A 20348-nucleotide genomic window follows, 5' to 3' on the forward strand; every position below is an offset into this window, starting at 1 on the left:
AGGTATGAGGCTGACCACCACCTTCTTCCCTCTGAAAGAACTTGACTTGACCAGGTACTCTAACCGTAGGTAGGCACGAGAAAGTCGTGGGAAGTAGGTGAAGAAGACTCGCGTTTCCTCTTGAAACTTCTGACCTGTCAATAGGCCTTCTGTTTTTTTCTCTCTGTAGATTTAGGCACCTTTCTTTTGCCTTTCCCGAGGATTTCCCGGTCTTCTGTTTCTGGTGCCGTCTATTTTCTCGACTCTTGTCCTTAGATTGTTTATTTTCCATCTTTTCCCTGTCCCATTTATTTCGTCTTGATTTTCCTCTTTTATTTCTATCACGTTTATTTTCCTTTATTCTTTTTCCTACCTTTCTCTTTTTCTTGTTTTGTTGATATTACATCTTCTGTTTCCTGTCCCGTTTCCTTCCTCTTTTCAGTTTTTCATGTCCCATGATTTTCCACTTTTCTGCTTCCAATCCTATTGATTTTCCTGTCTTTTAAAATCTGTTTCTCTTAAAGTCCTCTTTTCTGTTTTCTACTCCTTTCAATTTCCTCGTATTTTTCCACCTAATTTTTTACATGCCTTCAACTTTCCTCTTATCTTTTCCTATAGCAAATAAAAAGCAAGATGAATGAGAAAATTAAAGACTCAAAGGAAACATAACTCCATTTGTTTGTCATAATAGTGCGTCAGTGAAAATCGAGTTAGGAATCACCAATGTCGGCATCAGCATAAGGAATTTAAATTAGTAACTGCTTCATTTTTATTTGGATATATATATATATATATATATATAGATATTATATATATATATTATATATATAATATATATATATATATATCAAATGTGGCACGAAAGAACACGTGCTTGGGAATATCCTTATAGTGAAAAACTGGGACTTGGAACAAGTACTTTCGTAGTATATTCTGCATTTTCAAGTTCACGCTGAACATAATAGAAGTTGGCAGACCTTTATATACAAAGGCAGAAAGGGGGACCGGGGTTGCAGTTTGTTAATCTGGGCAGCTCATTCTTTAAGCAAAAGAGACAAGGAGAAAGGATCAAGGGACAATCCAGGATGGAGATTATAATTCCTTGTTGACGTGGCTTCAATAAAAATGGATTCCAGCAGATTCCTTTTGCGTTGATCTTCGACTTTGCAGATTAGCTGATGTTATAAAAAGTTTCAATTCTAAAATAAACGTTATACTAAAGGAATTCAGTTCAATAAAAGAGAAAGTGACAACGATTGGTCCATCTTTACCTTACACGTACGGATAAATCAAGTCCCATAAAAGAGATTTCCCTATTCGTCCCATTATCAGTTCAACCGGTTCTATTAGCTATAAACTTTCTAAATATCTAGTTGAATTACTATCACCTATCTTGGGTACTATTTTCAATTCCCATTTACAAAACTCTGTTGATTTCTGTGCTAGACTATCCCATATTGAATTACCCAGTACTGACAAATAAACCAGTTTTGATGTAACATCTCTATTTACTAAAGTTCCGATTGACAACTTACTTCAGTATTTATCACAACATTTGGACTTGTATAATCTAGAATTATCTGCCAACGTCATTAATGATTTAGTATCCCTTTGTATAAAAAAAATTGTAAATTCACTTGCATGGTAATTTTTATGAACAAATATTTGATGGGTAACTGTCTTTCGCCACTTTTGTTTAATATTTACATGGAGTTCTTTGAGTCTGGACTTATTCCAAGAAATTTATTCTCTAAGGTGTTTTGTAGACGACTGTTTTTGTATTGTAATCGAAAATGTAAATATTCCTGATTTCTGCATACAGTTATAATCTTGTACCATCCATAAGATTCACAATAGAATATGAAGAAAATAATTGTATACCTACCATTTTTGGATGACTTAGGTATTAGAAATAACACCAATTTTTGTTTTAAAGTATATAGGAAATCCACAAATAATTTGTCATATATCCATTTTTGCTCTTAACCATGCTAAACAAATTTAGGTATCAACATTTTCCAGTATGCATCTTAGGGCTCTTAAGAATTTGTAGTCCTATATTTTCCAAGGGGGAAAAAATCTTAATATATACATAGATAGTTTCCGGTATCAAGCAGACAAACACTGTTGAACCTTCGAACTAGCAAATTAATTGCAAAAACAGTGTCAGTGCCTGCATTTCTTGTTATGAATAAAACAATTACACACACACACACACACACACACACACACACACACACACACACACATATATATATATATATATATATATATATATATATATATATATATATATATATATATATATACATATAATTTTTTTCCAGGATTTCAGGGATGTCAAGTGCCCGCCCCCCCTTGCCCCTATGTTGATAAAATAGGAGATTCATTATGTTACCCTCCATATTTTTTGGAACTTTGTAAAAATAAAGCAAAAAAGACATATTACAATCCAACCAGTGTTAACAAAGAATTTAAGAATATTCTCTGTGTACCATTTCATCTTAATTTCATTCCTGCTGTAGCTACCCATTTTAAAAACTATTGATATTAACTTAGTATTTAAATATAATAATAATTTGAGAAATAAACTAATTGAGAATAGCCCATCAAATTCAAACAATACTGTATACAGTATTCCTTGTAAAGAATGTAATAAAATTCATATAGGGCAAATATCTGAATATCTAAAGGGGAGATGCTCTTAGCACAAATATGCCATATCAAGAGACTTAACGAATAATGGCTTAAGACAGGCCATGCTATAAACTGGAATAATTCCTTGATAATCTGCAGGGTCAAAGATCATTGCAAAAGGAATCTACTGGAATCCATTTTTATTGAAGCCGCATCAGCAAGGGATTTTAATCTCCATCCTGGATCTTGTTCCTCTCTCCTTGTCTCTTTTGCTTAAAGAACATGCCGCCCAGAATAACAAATGTAACCACAACCCCCTTTCTGTTTTTGTATATAAAGGTCAGTCAACTTGTATTTTATTTCACCTTAAACTGGATACCCAGTCATATAGGAATTCCAGGTAATGAGAGGGCCGATGAGCTAGCCAAAAGCACAAAGCACATTGACAGAGTGCAAATACACATACAACCTGCACTGCAACAAGTCAAGAATGCAATGAAACCACTCTGCAAAGAAAACCTGCTAAAAGACCATCACAAGTGGATAGAAAAGTACTCACCGTCTGCCAGATGGTATAAGTGGTCGACCGATCTAGTGCCTCCTCCCATAGACAGGCACACACCAAGAAAACTTGCTGTGATCATCCACAGACTCAGGCTAGGATACAAAGCCTGCTGGGAAATTGTGGAAAACAGTGTCAGACCATGCGAACACTGTGAGGAAGAAACACAGCAACCACTCCTTCACGACCTGCTGGAGTGCAGAGTAACACAAATAGATTTAAATTCACAAGATGCTGTGCATGCAGCTGCCACAGTCGCAAAAACGATCATTGAGAACTTATAAGAGCATGCCCAGATGCTCTACAACCTACCCCCACCAAGGTAAAAATAAGCTAAAGTGACATCATACACCCTCATCACATCCCCTCACTGTAAGGCTCTATCCACATCATCCACTATCATTCTTCTAAACTTTACCTACCACTGAAATCCTTCCGCCGGGACCCAAGGGAGTAAAGGGTTGGACAACCCCACCTGCACAGCTTCTCTAATATTCGAAAGCCTTACATTTCTCAAACTTCTACTTAAATATGACATGATGGCCCTCTTTTACTGACACCATCATCCTTCCCCTGTTCACTCCTATCTCTACAACTAAAAGTATTTCCAACTTCACAAACCTAACTATGCACCTAAAGAATCTTTTCAGATCACCTACAGGCCGAACAAGGGAAAGGCCCGTGCCAACAAGAAGTGTTGGCTCAATACAACAACAACAATGTATTTTATTCAGTATGAACTTGAAAATGTAGAATATACTACGAAAGTACTTGCTCCCAGTCCCCCAGTTTTTCACTCACCTTTCTACCATGGATTTAAGGATATATATATATATATATATATAATATATATATATATATATATATATATATATATATATAAATAATATAGTGTGTGTGTGTGTGTGTGTGTGTGTGTGTGTGTGTGTGTGTGTGTGTGTGTGTGTGTGTGTGTGTGTGTGTGTGTGTGTGTGTGTGTGTGTGTGTGTGTGTGTGTGTGTGTGTGTGATGTGTTACGAAATACCGGACAAAAATCCACTGTCGATGAAATAGGAAAATTTATTTTGCTTGCGTCTATGAAATTATCTGGCAAAAGTAACCGAAATTCTGTATGTATATTTCTGATACAGATTTTTCCAGCAACAATCACTATTGATTATTTATTAAAGTAATTTTTAATATAATAAAAAGGAAAGTTCTGGTAGAAGTAAATTATTATAAAAAAGATAAACAAAAGTTTATCGATTAATATTGCCAGTCGGTGGTCAATACTGTGGAAGGAGGCGAATGAAGTGACAGGTCAACTTGTCATGAGGGAATAGACTATTCAGTACCGGGAGGAGGATATATTAGTCCAAGGTAATTGTTGAGATTATATTTTTTGGTGAATAATTTTATCATAATTGCTGTTTTGTAGAGATAAAACTGCTCTCTGGTCGTTCATTCGCTTGCATTAACCTTGACAGACCGAAGCCCATCCTACTTCTAAGATATCGGGTAGGACCTAGGGTAGCCTATCCACCGTAGGTTTGTGAGCCAGATATGGTCGAGACGGTTCAGGATATAGTAACATTGAACTAGTCGTTGATTTTATTAATTTAGTTTGTGATTTTTTTGTATCAGAACTTTTATAGGCTAGGCCACTCTACCTCGTAAGATATCGGCCTGGACATAGGGTAGCCTATCCCCCCTAGGATCGTGAGTCAGATATGGTTGATACGGTTCGGGATACAGTAGTATTGAATTAGTGGTTGATTTTATTAATTTAATTTATTTTCTGAATCAGAACTTTTAGGTATAGGCCACCCTATCTCTCATAAGATTTCAGGTAGGACCTTGGGCAGCATACCTATCCTATTCTTGATACCTAGGGTAAAAAACCGCATGGTACAGGGGTGGACCATGTACGATCAATGTGTACAACCCCAAGAAAGTATATGATAACGCGTCCTGACATCGGAGATGGGCATCAGTCGCGACTTCTTGTTGTGAGAAACGGAGCTAAAGACCTCTACTCCAGTGTCAGGACGCGTTATAATGTACTTTTCTTGGGGTTGTACACATTGATCGTACATGGTCCACCCCTGTACCATGCGGTTTTTTACCCTAGGTAGTAGGATAACGGAATCCCGGTAGTAGGCCATTAATACCTTTTAGGATAAAGTCATATTGAACATAGATGATTTTTTATTAATTTTTTAATTTTTGATTCTTAATATTGATAGAATACAAAGTAACCTAAGGGGTCACGAATTTCTTGCGGAAGGCCCCCCCTCCACATCTCGGCCTGGTTAAGACACAACCATTCAAGATTAGGTCGTATTTCCCCTGGAATGCCTACTAGGCCTACAGTAGCCTGGATCCCCTACTCTGCATTCATCCCCAGTATTGAACTTGTCATAGCTAGGTATTTAGTTGAAATTGGAGTTATATATTACTGTTGCTAGGTTCCTAGGTGCCACTGGCGTAAATATTTAATGCATTTCATTAATGTTTTTGTTAATTTGTAAGTTTTATGGTTATGACATTTATGTACCATCTTTTCCTAATATTCCAATTCATCTCCAAGGAGCTGGATCTAAACACTGTGGCCATTTTGCTTGTAAACAGGTGCTTACCAAAACCAGAGGGGCGCGGCAGTAGTCTTCAGTTTTACTGAATACTTTTTTTATTTTTGGGGGTAAAATTTTATCTTAAACCATTATTATATTTTTTGAACTTGAAAATATAATTTTTGAGTGTTAAATACTTTTTAATGGTAATTCTAGGAAAGGGGCACATGAGCTTATAAAAAAGTAGTTACCTAGAGTTATGGAGAATAGTGTATAGAATTCTTAGATACTAGTCATTAACTCTTTAACACCGATTGGACGTATTAAACGTCGGGGCTTTTGAAGAATAGCGGTCCCATACAACCCTTTTGAAGAATAGGGGTCCCAGTTTGGGCCTTTTGAAGAATACAGATCCACGGACACAGCGGTCGGAGCTCCCGTAGTTCCACCACGGCCTTATTGTAACCCCTGTGGCTAGCGCACGCAGCGCAACATTACCTCTTGCCAGAACATGCTGTGCTTGCCAAGAATCTTTAAATATGCGGATGAGGCGCGAAGCGCCGTTCCGCCACGGCCTTACTGACAGCACACATAAATCGATCGTCCACGGATATGTAGTCGCTCCCCTATAAATATAACATTGGTACTGACAATCAAACAAGCAGTTGTTTGCTTATCTTTAGGTTTGTTCACTACTGACAGCCAATCATGATGTTACTTGTTTTCTTTGGCGGTTGTTCTCCACTAAATACCTTTTTAACAATATGGACCCCAGTTTTATCCTTTTGAAGAATAAAGGTCCCAGGTTCGTATGGGGCCACTATTCTTCAAAAGCTCCTTAAACGTCTATATAAATTGTCTGTTGGGTGCTGATTGGACGTATGGTACGTCGATATAAAAAAAGTTTTAAAAATTCGGGGAAATATAGTTATAGGCCTACAAGGCGAAAACTTTTGAATTGTGCCTTGGGGGATGCTGGGAGCTCACGGATCAAGGCGTTGTTTTGTTTACAATCGTTACCCAGGCGCGCAAGTGCGAATTTCTTTCTTCTCGCACTGAAAAGTATCAGCGACACATCTCAGAAATTATTTCTTCACTTTGACATAATTTTTGTGCCATTTTATATTAGCCGTTACATGGAGTATTATATATGAAAATGTGCGCAATTTCATGTAGAATACAACGAAAAACAACACATGGTTGTAGCTTTTATTAGTTTTGAAATATTTTCATATAAATAACGATAAGTGCCAAAATTTCAACCTCCAGTCAACTTTGACTCTACCGAAATGGTCGAAAAACGCAATTGTAAGCTAAAACTCTTACATTCTAGAAATATTCAATCATTTACCTTCATTTTTCAACAAATTGGAAGTCTCTAGCACACTATTTTGATTTATGGTGAATTTATGAAAAAAAAACTTCCTTACGTCCGCGTGGTAACTCTTCCGAAAAAATCATAAATTTTTTCATCCGATGTTGTAATGTATGCACCATTTTAAATTAGAGCCTTACCATAACAAGTTTTGCAATATTGGAATTGTTTTGCACAATTTCATGTAGAATACAACTAAAAACAACCCATGGTTGTAGCTTTTATCAGTTTTGAAATATTTTCATATAAATAACAATAAGTGCCAAAATATCAACCTTCGGTCAACTTTAACTCAACCGAAATGGTAAAAAAACGCAATTGTAAGCTAAAACTCTTACATTGTAGTAATATTCAATCATTTACCTTCATTATGCAACAAATTGGTAGTCTCCAGGAAATATTTTGATTTATGGGGAATTTATGAATAAAAAAACATTTTCCTTACATCTGCGTGGTAACTCTTCCGAAAAAATTCAGAAATTTTTTCGTCCGATTGTCGTAATGTTTGCACCATTTTAAGTTACCCATTACATAAAGTTTTTATACATTCAACTTCCCTGACAGATATATACTTAGCTATAGACTCCGTCGTCTCCGACAGAATTTCAAATTTCGCGGCACACGCTACCGGTAGGTCAGGTGATCTACCGCCCTGCCCCTGGGTGGCAGGACTAGGAACCATTCCCGTTTTCTAATCAGAATTCTTCTGTCGCCCGGGCCATCAACATTGTTGTTGGTTCCTCTCGATTGGTTTTTCTTTTTTCACCGGCAATTGATCTTCTTGACCGACTTTTGGTGACGTATCTGGATTGTTGGATTGGCATACGCTTTTGTGGACTGTTTTGTGGACTTGATTTTGGAATTTTCTTTAATAATGTCTGACTCTGGAATGGTTGTGAGACGTTGTGTGAATGTAGGCTGTAAGGTGAGGTTGCCGAAAGCTTCGGTAGACCCTCACACGGTATGCAAGGGTTGCAGGGAGTATGAATGTTCTTTTACTAATACTTGTAAGGAATGTGAGAACTTGAGTGAGAACGAATGGAAGAATCTAACTAATTATTAAAAAAGTTAGAGAGAGAAAGAGTGAGGAAGGCTTCTTATAGAAGTTTAAGTAGTCTAGATCTGACTAATTCCTAACTTGGGATCTTCCCCAAGGTAAGTATTGCTACTTCTCCTTCCATTGCAGCCCCTTCTCCTATTGCAGAACCTGTAGATTCAGCAAAAGAACTTGCGGTATCTAAAGCAGCCTTCAAGTTGATGGAAAACAAAATGGCTGCCATACAAGGTAAGGCTAGTGATTATTCAGTGGACAGTGATATGAGTGTCCCAGTGTAGTGGAGGGGGCATCTGTCGGCTCAGCAACGCTCCTAGGTCTAGACCTCTTCCAAGCTCACATGCCCAGAGGAGAAGGAATGTCGAAAACCGAAAGGAGGTTGTGGAGAATCCCCACCGATCAGGTGTCCCTTCGGCGGTTTCTGTGACACCCCAGACTGCCAAGGATCGCTATTGTAAAAGCGTCCTGCGTGAGTGTTTTTCGTTGTCGGGATCTTCATCTCCGAGACGTGATTGGAGAGATTCAGATCGATCTCGGCCACTCAAGAGGAGTTGGAAGGCTCCGACTATTGATTCGAGCCAAGAAAACTTCCCCCTGAGGAGTCTCCCTCGGGAGTGAAGAAGGCAAGAAGAGCCATTCTTTCAACCAGAGTGAGAAGGAGGCAGGAGGTGGAGGCTATGGACTCCTCCCCTCCTCCTTCCCCTCCTCCCGAAGAGGATAAAGAGGAGGTTACGAAGAGATTCATGATGGCGATGCAAGAGCAGATTTTCGTCTTTTGTAGGAGTTCTGTCAAAGGAGCCTCCTAGAAGGAAAGACTCTTCCCTTCCGATCAAAAGATCCTCCAGACGTATGGAGGTATCTGCCGCCAGGATCGATACTCCTACTCGAGGTGAGGTTTCCTGTACGAACCTGGATGAACCTATCAGACGTCTGGCACCGGCCAGGAGTGAGGAGTCACCCAGGAGGCAGGAGCCAAGAGCCAGGAGTGAGGAGTCAACCAGGAGGCAGGAGCCAAGAGCCAGGAGTGTGGAGGCATCCAGGCGGAGGCAGGAGGCCAGGAGGCCAAGGAGGCAAGAGGTTCAGGAGTCAGGAGTCAAGAGGCAGGAGCCAGGAGCCAAGAGGCAGGAGTCAGGAGGCAGGAGCCAGGAGTCCGGAGGTCAGTCAGGAGTCAGGAGTCCGGAGTCAGGAGGCAGGAGTCAGGAGGCAGGAGTCAGGAGTCAAGAGCCAGGAGGCAGGAGTCGGAGACTCGTTCCTGGAATTTATGACTCTTCTCCAAATAGGAGCTCCTCTCCTTCAGAGCGTAGGAGGTCTTGGAAGGACTCTCCCTCCAAACGTGACTTTCTCCTTCGTCTGATCGAGGGTTAGACGAGTTGTCTGATGACGAACCTCCTGCTAATGAGGGACTCTCGAGTTATAAAGTCTTAGCCTCATTATTGCTTCAAGAGTTTGGAGATTCTCTTAGTCCGGCGGCTCCTCCTTCTCCTCGTTCTCTCTTTTCGAGCTCGGCTACGGCAAAATCTTCGGCCTTTTGAAAATGAAGCCTGCTATATCGATGAAGAAGGCACTCCATTCTTTAGATTCTTGGATGGACAAGAAGAAAGAGTTAGGAAAGACGGTATTCTGCATGCCTCCTTCCAAACTACATGGAAAGAGAGGTATTTGGTATGGGACAGGAGAGACTATGGGTCTTTCTCTACCTGCCTCTGCAGATGCGGACTTTTCCAATTAGCGGAGGCCTCTAGACGTCCACTCCTTAGGATCGGTCAGAGCGACGTGGAGCACTTCAGAGTTGAACCACTTTCTAAAGGGACTTTTGTCACTTAGAGGTGTTCAACTTTCTGGATTGGTCACTCGGAGTTCTGGCCAACAAATCTAAAGATCCGGAGTTTCTTAAAAACCCAGAGATTCTCCATAGCGTCCTGTCTTGCATGGACAAGGCAGTACAGGACGGTTTCGGGTGAAGTGGCTTCCCTTTTTGGTGCTGGTCTCCTGAAAAAGAGATCAGTATATGGATCCCTATTATCGAAGGGTTTCTCCGAGCCAGAGGATGCTGTTTATTGTTCGCCCCTCTATCGGATCATCTGTTTCCTTCTCAGTTAGTGAAGGATATATCTCGCTCGCTAACTGAGAAGGCGACACAAGACTACTAACACAAACGTCCAAGAAAGGACGCCCTGTAGTGTCGGCGATTAAGAAGGACTCTCGTCCTCCTCAGCAGCCTTTCGTGGAGGTACAGCGGCTCGTCCCCCTGCCAGAAAGAAGAGCTCTGATAAGAGAGGAAGGTCTTCCTTTAGGCCCTTCAAGAAATCCAAATGACTTGTTGCTCCTTCAAGCACCAGTGGGCGCCAGACTCCTGAACTTTGCAGGAGTATGGGCAAAAAGGGGAGCCGACCCTTGGTCAGTGTCGGTCCTAAAGAAGGGATATGTAATCCCCTTCGAGAACAGCCCTCCCCTAACATCTACGCCTCGGGAACTGTCAGCGAGGTACAGAGACCCGGTAATGAGAAAGACTCTCCTTCAAATGGTGGAACAAATGTGGGAAAAAGAGGCCATCGAACTTGTGCAGGATCCACACTCCCCGGGATTTTACAATCGCCTTTTTCTAGTACCAAAGGCATCGGGGGGGTGGAGACCAGTTCTGGACGTAAGCGCTCTGAATCGCTTTGTTCGAGAAAAAAGAAGTTTCGCATGGAAACGTCCGCCTCAGTAATGTCGGCTCTTCGTCCAGGAGATTGGATGGTCTCTCTGGACTTGCAAGACGCATATTTCCACGTTCCCATTCACCATTTGTCAAAGAAATATCTTCGTTTTGTAATAGGAGACAAGATCTTTCAATTCAGGGCTCTGTGCTTCGGTCTGTCTACAGCTCCGCAAGTATTCACCAACCTGATGGCGAATGTGGCAAGATGGCTTCACCTAGAGGGAATAAACATCTCCCTCTACTTGGACGACTGGCTGATCAGGGCCAAGTCGGAGATTCAGTGCTTGGAGGACTTATCAGTAACAATGGAACATGATAGAATCGCTGGGATTACTCGTGAACCTCGAGAAGTCGCAGCTGATCCCCAGCCAGAGCTTGGTCTATCTGGGGATTCAGATGGATTCTCAGGGTTTTCGAGTATTTCCTTCGCGAGAAAGAATCACTCGAGGTTTGTCGAAAATCTCGAGCTTCTTAGAGAAAAAGAACAGTTCAGCGAGGGATTATCTGAGCCTCTTAGGGACCCTGTCCTCACTAGAAAAGTTCTTCTCTCTGGGGAGGCTTCACCTTCGCCCTCTTCAGTTTTTCCTGAAAGGGGTGTGGAGTTGGAAGACGGGACAACTCTCGGACATCTTCCCGCTTCCACAAGAGGTAAAGGATCATTTGAAGTGGTGGATCCTTCCTCTTCAAAAGAACGAAGGCGTATCGCTTGCCCTGCAGAACCCAGACCAAGTGTTATATGCCGACGCTTCGGAGTCGGGATGGGGAGCGACGTTAGGAGCAAGGGAGGTGTCAGGCACCTGGACAAAGGAACAGGTGTCCTGGCACATCAATTGCAAGGAACTAGTGGCCATACACCTAGCCTTAAAGTTCTTCGAAGAGATAGTCGAGGCGAGGTGATACAGATAAACTCGGACAACACCACGGCTCTGGCTTACATACGCAAGCAAGGAGGCACGCACTCTTTCTCCCTCTTTCAGTTAACAAGACACCTGTTAACCTGGACAGAAGAAAGAGGCATAACTCTCCTCACAAGATTTGTTCAAGGCATCAAGAATGTGAGAGTGGACAGACTGAGCAGGAGGAATCAGGTCCTTCCCACAGAATGGACTCTACACGAAGAAGTGTGTCGAAGTCTTTGGTCCCTGTGGGAGACCTCACATAGACCTGTTTGCGACGTTCCTCTCCAAAAGAATAGAGATCTTTTGCTCTCTAGTGGAAGATCCGAGAGCCTTCGCAATAGACGCATTTCTCCTGGATTGGTCGGGTGTGGACGCATACGCCTTTCCCCCGTTCAAGATCCTGGGGGAAGTGCTCAGGAAGTTCGTAGCTTCGAAGAACACGAAGTTGACGCTAATAGCCCCATTTTGGCCAGCCCAGGAATGGTTCACAGAGGTACTGGGAGTGGATAGTGGACTTCCCTAGATCTCTTCCAAACAGACCAGATCTACTCAGACAACCCCACTTCGAGAGGTTTCATCAACAACCTCCCAGGTCCTCGCTCTGACTGCCTTTCGACTATCGAAAGACTTGTCAGAGCGAGGGGCTTTTCTCGCAAGGCTGCGGGCTCTATCGCTAGAGCCCGCAGAGCTTCGACGAGAAGAGTATACCAATCAAAGTGGGAAGTCTTTAGGAGGTGGTGTAAGAGTCAGAAGCTGTCCTCCTCCAGTACCTCTATAGTGAATATTGCCGATTTCCTCCTCTTTCTGAGAGAGGAATCACACCTTTCTGTCTCAACAATAAAAGGATACAGAAGCATGCTGTCTTCAGTATTTAGGAATCGAGGGTTAGATATTGCAAGCAACAAAGATCTACACGATCTAATTAGATCCTTTGAAACTTCAAAGGCAGCTACTCCTAGAACACCTAGTTGGAATCTAGACGTGGTACTGAAATTCCTTTCATCGGATAAATTCGAGCCTTTACATCTGGCTTCCTTCCGCGACGTCACTAGGAAATGCTTATTCCTGTGTCTCTCGCTACAGCCAAGAGGACGAGCGAATTGCACGCTCTAGATTCCACAGTGGGGTTCAAGGAGATGCTGCCATCTGTTCTTTCCAGACAATGTTTCTGGCAAAGAACGAAAACCCGTCAAAACCGTGGCCCAGAAGTTTTGAGGTAAAAGGCCTATCTAACCTCGTAGGCAGAGAGATAGAGAGGTCTCTCTGTCCAGTGAGAGCTCTTAAATATTATTTAGAGAGGAAGAGACAGATGGAGCTTGTCAACAAGGTCTTTGGTGTGCGGTGAAGAACCCCAAAAGACTCATGTCCAAGAACGCCTTGGCTTTCTTTGTGAGAAGCGTAATTACGGACGCTCACAAGAACTGCTCGGAGGAATCCTTCGGTCTTCTAAAGGTCAAGACCCATGAGGTGAGAGCAGTAGCAACGTCCTTGGCGTTCCAAAAGAATATGTCTCTAAAAAATATCATTGAGACTACATATTGGAGGTGCAATTCAGTGTTTGCATCTCATTATCTGAAGGATGTGAGAGTGACCTATGAGAAGTGCTTCTCGCTAGGTCCATTTGTATCAGCAGATACAGTGCTGGGTCTTGGAGCAAAGACTGATCCTTAAATTTGTGGTTTAATCTACATAAACCCTCTTGTCAGATATGTGCTTGGTTTTCTATTAGCAAGCTCACTGATGTCGCACGGGAGCATAGTGTCATTGCTGGTAGTGTCATGGCTAGTCGGGGAGTACAAAATTTTTTTTTTGTATATTTTGTAAAAATGAAAGTGTAATTATGTTTCGAGTTTTTGGTTGTTTGTAAGGAGTTCGGGGATAACTCCTTGCAATCTTAGAACTAACATGGATGTTAGGATCAGGTGATCGGGATCGGTGTTGTGCTCGTTGAACAAGGTGTATTGTCATGTTAGTGGAATAGCACCCAATGAACAAAGGCCTTTAGGCTCTGCCGAGTAAGTGGATAAGACCCCATTGGCAGACCCACAAGAACTCTTAGCCATAGATCAATATCTCGCTGAGGCTCTTGAGGCTAAGCAGACTCCAAGGCAGTAGCCGCGAAGTCTTCAGCCTAATAAGGTAGGAACCAAGGTTTATTAATACCTACAACATATGTTGTTTACCTGTCTATTTCAGTAGTTAGCTGTCTCTTACCCACCACCAATGGGTGCTAATCAGCTAAGTATATATCTGGCAGGGAAGTTGAATGTATCAAAATGATATTGTCATGTTACAATAAAGTTTTATACATACTTACCTGACAGATATATACGATTATTAATGGCCCACCCAGCCTCCCCGCAGGAGACAGGTGGAAGAGAAGAATTCTGATTAGAAAACGGGAATGGTTCCTAGTCCTGCCACCCAGGGCAGGGCGGTAGATCACCTGACCTACCGGTAGCGTGTGCCGCGAAATTTGAAATTCTGTCGGAGACGACGGAGTCTATAGCTAAGTATATATCTGTCAGGTAAGTATGTATAAAACTTTATTGTAACATGACAATATCATTTTATGTATGAAAATGTGCGCAATTTCATGTAGAATACAACAAAAAACAATCCATGGTTGTAGATTTTATCAGTTTTGAAATATTTTCATTTAAATAACGATAAGTGCCAAAATTTCAACCTTCGGTCAACTTTAACTCGACCGAAATGGTTGAAAAACACAATTGTAAGCTAAAACTATTACATTCTAGTAATATTCAATCATTTACCTTTATTTTGCAACAAATTGGAAGTCTCTAGCACAATATTTTGATTTATGGTGAATTTATGAAATAAACTTTTTCCTTACGTCCGCACAGTAACTCTTCCGAAAAAATCATAAATTTTTTCGTCCGATTGTCGTAATGTTTGCACCATTTTAAATTAGCCATTACATAAATTTTTATATATGATAAAATGTGCGCAATTTCATGTAGAATACAACTAAAACACCTATGGTTGTAGCTTTTATCAGCTTTGAAATATTTCTATAAATAACGATAAATAGAAAAAATTTGTCTTTCGGTCAACTTTAACTCGACCGAAATGGTCGAAAACTGCAATTGTAAGCTACAACACTTACAGTCTAGTAATATTCAATCAATTACCTTCATTTTGCAACAAACGGGAAGTCTCTAGCACAATATTTTGATTTATGGTGAAATTTTGAAAACCGCTTTTTTTTATGTCCGCCCGTTATGAATTCATGCATCATTTTGTGGTACTGTTTTCTCTGTGTTCCCTTGATCGTTTTACATGTGTTATTATACCAAAAATGATCGCAGTTAGTGTGTAAGTGTTTACATAATAATAATATGGAATGTTAGTCCATATATATAAAAGATTGCTTGCAGGAATGTGATCAGAACTAGAGACGCTAAGATGACGTATACAATAAGTATGTAGGCTAAGATAACATGCCGTCACCTGTAGTCATTCAATTGTTTATAAACATTAGTCCAAGCTCCCTGCTTGAGACAACTACCCCGACCTATAATTCAAACGGCCTACGTGATCTGTAGCGTGTCTCATTTGATTGTGTGTTCGTATGTAACTATGTCATTTGTATGTATGTTCATATGTTCGAACTACTGTCTGTTCCTTCATAAACTTGTAACAGAGATGGTAGACAGGGAGAACGAGTTAGCTATCGTCATTAGAAGACCTGTACCTCTTTACCTAAGCTTTATCATGTAGAGGAATAGGATTAGCCATCATCATTGGCAGAAGCGATCAAGCTATCGTTATTAGAAGACTTGTACAATCATATCTGATCTTCAGCATGTAAAACTTCAGAAGAATACATATATTTTTATATTTCGTGTTTTCTACAAGAACCTCCTCACCATGAGTTTAACACATCATCGTCGTAACCAAAAAGATATACCGACTTCGTAAGTGATCTACAAAACCCCAGACACTCCATTGAAGATGGAAGTGCAATACCAACCGACTTAGCTTAAGATTATCGCAAGTCTAACATTACTCATAGGGCGCCTTATCATACTAGGCACAAGCCCTAATATTGGTGGCCAGCATACCAGAAGAACTCTACAACGTCCTACGAAGAAAACCAGAATAATAAATCATGTATCATAAGAAATCAACGACCGGACGGAAGCAGCAGATTCTTCAAGCAACCTAGTATCATCGTTAGTGAGCGACTTCAGAAAACAATAAGAACTCTTCAACGACGACGAAAGCAACAGATTCTTCAAGCAACTTATATCATTGTTTAGTGAATAACTTCAAGAAACAAAACCGACGTGTCTTTTTCCTACGGCAACGGAAGCTTCGTCTCTCATTAGAATCATTCAAGAAAACATCGTTAGTGAGCGTTTCCGGCACTGCAAGAAACAAACCGAACGCGTCTGCGGCATCGGATTTTCAAGGGCTCGAATCATCCCAACAACGCGCACGGGGGAAACTCAAGCCAAAAAAAAAAAAACCAGGTCATCCGCTAAATAGAGAAGGAGGACCAAGGCCGTGTCTGTTATCGGAACACCGTGACTTCCCACAAAAGCAAGCTAAGTACATTTTTTATTCATTTGGAGTAACTTTGAGTGTTTCCTTTGCAGGTCGAATTTCGTTATTCCTGTGGCTGAAGTTACGAGACATTCTTAATCTTATTTTTTTTACAGAAATTATCTACATCATTGAGATATTGCTACTGCGAGTTTTTATCTTTGAGTGTCTGTTTCCAGAAGTTCTACTGAAATATCATAATCATATGCTATGTTAATTTTATCATTTTGGGTTGATTATTAATCCCTTACGTAACAAATCATATTAAACAGTGAATATGTGTTTTACGCAGTGGACGTCTGTATTTATACAGATGCATGGATAGGGTCGTTAAGCACCGTAGTGATTAGAAAAACACACAAAAAACAAGTGGAACACCCGTACAAATCTATATAAATTAGAGGTAACACTATTTCGGGTCATGACAATAAATGCTCCTTTGCAAAGTCCCGATCGCAGTTTTAGCCTTGAGTTTTTGAGTTATATAAAATATCGAACCTCAATGACTCAACTTAACTTTAAAAATATGGCTGGATTGCAAGGAATAACATGTCTGTAAAAAAACTTTCATCAGGCTAAATGCGCTGACCAGGATCCCTCACTATTTCAAATTTTAGCAAAGAATGAAGTACAAACAGTTAATATTGAATGCAGTAGTGATAACTTGTCTTATTAGTAATCGCTCAGTTCCTAATAATTCGTCATTCATTGCTTTATACGTAACCAGCAACATAATGCTAAAAACACACAATACGTTGCCGATGGTAATAAAGAGAAGGATCCTAATTATTACAAAAAGAAATAGAAACGGTAGCCTTTCAGAATCAAACAAGCAAACTCGGTTACTGTGTCACCTAGTTTAAGCGGTCAAGGTTAGTCAAAGCTGCCGAAGTGTTCAAAGCATAGCAAATTCCACACAATAAGCGACTCTAGCAGAGTGGGGAAAAGCGATGTTGGTTCATACATGCCAATATCTTTTTGAATTAAAAAGGATTTTTCCTATGAAACACACGACCGTATAAAGTAATCAGAGCAGGTTTTCGTTTTTTTTTTAATACGTAAGTTATTATAAGTAGTGGTGGATAAAGCCCAACTGTACGCGCCGTAAAAATTAGAATATCTTGTTTTATTCCTTTAGTACACGTAATATCCTGTATTTACGGACTCACCGTCTGTTGTTCGAACTTCCCTAATGAGAAGTCCGGATAAGCGAGCGTTTACAGATACCTCTATAGTTATAAAAAACATTGATCTGTATCTAGTGTAATTGTAAGATTCATCTAGGGGTATACAAAATATTATCTTACATCCTGCAAAATAAGGCGTGTTTATCAAAGGAAAATCCTATAAACCTTCAAACATATTAAAATCCGTTTGAACAAAAATGAGACAGTTAATCAAATAATAACTTATATAAAGGAACTATACATTTGTCTCATAAATCGTAACATTGTTCAAATGACCCAACAGAATTCTCCCACAACTGCAGTCGTAGTTTGCACGCAAAATCTCGAGAAACATGCACCCTCGAATGTCTTAGTGCGTGTAAAAAGACTTTGCTGGGAAATGAAATTTTAATCCTTCCCGACACTCTGAAATATAACGATTTCCGCGAACAAAGCCCTAGACACGGTTGACACAGCAACAAGTTAATCTAGTGATCCACAAACGTATACATATCGTGGATACGGAAGTGATAAATATCGCATTTTTTTATTGTTGCTAACTTTTAATCCCGCCCAATCAGTCGTGGATGAATCTCTCTGTTAATCTATCTAAAGTAATATCCGTAAAGTCATTCAAGCAGAGGTGATTCAGCAGAAATTTTTTTTATCTTTTATCTGAATACCAGGAAGTTTCTCCACTAGCGAGTGATCTCTGGGAAAAAACGGATGTAATTTAACACAAAATACGGTCTAAGGACAAACATAAAGCTATATACGTACCTTCGTGTAGACTCTCAATGAAATTTCAAAATAGAGATAAATGACGAAGTTGAAAAATGTTAGTAATAGGAGCCATTAGGAAATCAAATAAGCCCATATAATTTTTCCCTCAAACGTCATGTCATAAAAGATCGGACTTGGCGTATCTGCGTAGACTTCTGTCGCTTAAACAAGGAAACGACTCCCGATAGTTTCCAGTGCGATGTACCGAAGACATCTTATCTCTGTTAGGTTAGAATAATTTTTTTTTTTTTCACCAACTTGGACTTACTTAAAGGCTTTTACCAGATACCATTACCTAAGTGATTGTACCTCATACACCGTTTTCAGCACACTCAGGGGACATTATCAATTTTTACGTATGCCTCCGGCTTACGTTGCGCCCCAATTACAATATAGTGTTTGGAGACTTTTAGGGGATACCCTACATGCCTATTGGTTGGTCTTATAATCTTTTCTAATACCTTAGAAGTACATTCACATAAACTAGAGCTAGTGCTACAGAGACAAAGACAAATAATCTCAGAGTAAAATATCTAAATGTGAGTTTTTAAAAACCGAACATGTTTATTTAGGTTTTATGTGTCTAGTCAAGGTCTTAAAGTAGTCCATGGTAAGGTGTCGGCTATTCATAACTTTCCGGTACCTATTAACGTAAAAGGGGGATACAGCACTTTGGCGCTGTAGTGGGTATTACAATCGTATGTAAATATGTAACTCTTCAATCATGACAGCTCCTTTAACAGATCTTACGAAGAAGAGCATAGATTTATTATGGTCTAAAAAGCATCAACAGGCGTTCGATATCTTAAAAGCGACATAATGCAGCTCACCTAACTTAAAAATCCCCTGATTTAAACTAAAGGAATTTTTTTTTTATTGCAACAGACGCCTCAGACCAAGGGTAGGGGGGTACTACTTCAGTAATATGATAAACAGTTCTTTCCTATAGCTTTTTATTCACGTAAACTAAAGCCCTTTGAAAGTAAATATGCAGTAATAGGCAAGGAAGGGCTAGGTATCTTTAACACTAGTACATTTTAAGTTCATAATCTATGGCTATCCTGATAAAGTCTTTACTGAACATGAGTCCTTTACCGAGTTTTTCAAAGGCTTTAATCACAGTCCAAAAGGAACTCGGTGACAAATGATCATTCAGGTCTTTGGAGCCAAGATAAGATATCTACCTGGGAAAGCAAATATCATAGCTGACGCATTATCCCGCAATCCCGCACATACAGCAAGGAACCATTAATTGGACTAAAAGATATAGAAACATCCGTGCCTATTGTTAAAACCGTATCTAAACAAGAAAATTCCTTAACCCAAGAGATCGCGAGCATTGAATATCTGGGTTGGAGCGCAGAACTGTTACAAACTGAACAAAGCAAGTGTCAACAGTGATAAGCAAAACAATAAACACCAAACAATAAACACTTCGAACGGAAACAAGGTCAGCAGCTAAGCAAAACCAATAAACATTTTTCGAACGAAACAGGGTCAGCGGCTAAGCAAAAACAATAAACACTTGCGAGCAGAAACCCTAAAGCAAAAGTATATTTAAAGTATGTGTATCCGAATTATGTAATCAAATGTAGTATTATATGTAGGTCCGTGACGAGGAAAACCCGAAGAACACAGCAGGTGACTAACGACCAGGTAGTAGTAATAATCTCTTCATACCAATCGTCATAAACTGGTTGCATTCCGTCATCCAGGGTTCCCTACTATGTCACAGAAAGCCAAATCACTATTTTACTGGCCTACAATGCTTACAGATATAAAAAGCACATAACTAATTGTAACACGTGTCATGAAAACAAGGGATACACTAAGAAACCTGTCAGTTTAGGAGCCTATCCTGTGCCAAATCAATCCTTGAAAGAATATACGTATTATTAACAGAATTACGAGTCTGACAGAGGGAATAAACACTTCTTAGTGTCAATAGTTCCTTGACACGTTATATAGAATTAATAGCACTAAAAACAAACACCGCAATTGATTGCGTTAGGAATATTTATGAGTGCTAAATCAGTAAACATGGAATTCAACACATGATAATGTGACT

General features: G+C 40.0%; 1 protein-coding gene across 15 annotated transcripts in view; it reads left to right on the top strand.

Moving 5' to 3' along the window:
- The first annotated feature begins 4432 nt into the window (after positions 1 to 4432).
- LOC135222896 (intersectin-1-like) overlaps positions 4433 to 20348 on the top strand; it is a 553230-nt gene continuing 537314 nt past the window's right edge. For all 15 annotated transcript variants that reach the window (XM_064261271.1, XM_064261270.1, XM_064261274.1 and 12 more), the window contains exon 1: positions 4433 to 4537. The gene's annotated coding sequence lies outside the window, so the exon portion shown is untranslated. The remainder of the gene's footprint in view (positions 4538 to 20348) is intronic.

This window comes from Macrobrachium nipponense, chromosome 8 (assembly GCF_015104395.2).
Source record: "Macrobrachium nipponense isolate FS-2020 chromosome 8, ASM1510439v2, whole genome shotgun sequence".
In the NCBI taxonomy this organism is placed as follows: domain Eukaryota; kingdom Metazoa; phylum Arthropoda; class Malacostraca; order Decapoda; family Palaemonidae; genus Macrobrachium; species Macrobrachium nipponense.